We start from the raw sequence: 1,943 nt of genomic DNA, 5'->3' as shown, positions 1-1,943 counted from the left end.
GCACGTGGCTCAATCCATCTTTCTTCTTCTGTGGGGTTCGTTACTCTTCTTAACGTGAGTAACCTTGAACATCTCTGCTACAGCTACCGGCCTACCCAACTCTTTTTCCTGCAAATAACATATATAGAATTTGATCTCATTAATCTCCAAAAAGTACTTATTAAAAAAGAAAAATATTATTTTACTAAACTAAGAAAGTATACCATTCTTTCCTTCCTAGTAACCTGGCTAATAGCTCCACCAGTGTGCAAAGAGCCTCCCTTTTCTGATGCGCGAGCCATCTTCCCAATCTCACTCCTCTTTTTAAATTTTTCATCAGTACTCCAATGTTTCAGTAACAGAGCCCATCGATCCGATAACATAAACTTAAGAATTATGTTTTCTCTCCGACAGTCACAAAATGTGCTAGAAAGCAACTTTGAAGCTTTAAGCTTGAAGTTCACTTGAACGTCATCCTCGTGTTCGGGAGCCCATACATAATATTTCTGTAATAAAAAATAACTAAATATTTATTGTTCAAATGACTAGAGAATTTAGATGTATATGATGTGAATTTAATTTATATATATTCTTACCTTAAATTCGTTGAACATCTGCCCTTGGGTGTTAAGTGGAATCGAACTCCAATTCGGATACACACCATTATAGTGAGTTCCGATGCACTTTAAAATAATCTTTGCCATACCCACATCCGGACATAAGCTGAAATACGAGTTCATTGACAAAGTAGAATAAACAAAAAATAATCAATCAATTAAAATATAAATAGATAAATGAAATATGAAACATAATTAAATCATACTTGTATCCTAATGGCTCGATGACGAGTCTCCGAAATTGTCTCTATCGCCTGGCTGAGGACCATGTGCATCTGAGTGTTGGGTGGTGGGAGTATTAGGCTCTGAGCCATTGGATTCAAGATGAAGATTGGAAAGTCCAATTGATCCACTACTAGTATTCAAACTATTGCACTGACTAGCACTAGTTGATGAGATGGTAGACCCACGACCAAGATGTGAATAGCCCTGCAATGTTTGGTAACCCGAACTAGGTACCACAGTGGGTGTAGATATAGTATAACCAGATTGTGGAGCCACATGAGTAGAGGCATTATGTGACTGGTGTGCCGAGTGAGTAGTTGAAACTGAGGCTCGTTCTGAAATATCAACTCGAGAGGGCTCATCAAATATCACGACCCCAGTGGGCCTTCTCATAGCATTGGCCTTAAATTTCTTTTTTGGATTTAGCGGATTTTTTTTATTTACCCTTGTCTTTTATCTACCATCTATATCAATTAAAATATAAAGATTAAAAAAAAGTAGTACAAAATAATGTCACAATGTCGAACAAATATATCAAACAAAGTTATCATAACATAAGGCTTAATCCAAAAAGTCTTTCACAATGTCGAACAAACGTTAAAACTACTAAAATATAAAGCATACTCAAATATGAATAACTAAAAATCCACCAACTAAACATACAAATTGTTATTTATCTTTCACCTGGGGCATTTTACTTTAGCTTATGTTTAACTTTTTTGGTTTTGGAATTGCTTTCAGCTCAGAATGGGCAGACTGAGGTGGACAGGAGTTTCCCCAAAATCTATCATTCAAATTGCTTTGGTAATATTATTGAAAATTGTTGCAATGTTGTTCAATTTACAAGTTATATTTCAGAGAAGTGGTAACATTGTCCCTAACTCTTTTCTCCATTTCCAGTCACAACACTTAGTTTCTGCAAATTCAATGATCAATAAAGGGAATGTGTGTTCACATGTTTCAGAATATCTACCTACATTACTTAAAAATTGATGTAAGAGGCTTACATTGAACTATAACTTGTGAGATTGAACTCTTTTCTATGTATCAAACTCTGCAATTCTAAGGATTCTTTGACATGACTCATGAGCTACTTGTCATTAATTGAGCTAAGTGTCAACA

The 1,943-nt window shown here is 35.3% G+C and overlaps 1 long non-coding RNA gene across 1 annotated transcript; it reads right to left on the bottom strand.

Annotated features, from left to right (window-relative positions):
- Positions 1-387: 387 nt before the first annotated feature.
- LOC107062800 (uncharacterized) lies at positions 388-985 on the bottom strand. Its single transcript, XR_001474841.1, has 3 exons — positions 803-985; positions 576-702; positions 388-485 (listed from the first exon to the last, which is right to left on the bottom strand). It is a non-coding gene; the product is annotated as an uncharacterized lncRNA (long non-coding RNA).
- Between the last annotated feature and the right edge of the window lie 958 nt (positions 986-1,943).

The sequence above is a fragment of the Solanum tuberosum genome, unplaced genomic scaffold (genome assembly GCF_000226075.1).
Source record: "Solanum tuberosum cultivar DM 1-3 516 R44 unplaced genomic scaffold, SolTub_3.0 scf00264, whole genome shotgun sequence".
In the NCBI taxonomy this organism is placed as follows: Eukaryota; Viridiplantae; Streptophyta; class Magnoliopsida; order Solanales; family Solanaceae; genus Solanum; species Solanum tuberosum.
Note: the sequence above shows the minus strand (reverse complement) of the source record. Positions and strands in the feature narration are given on the sequence as shown.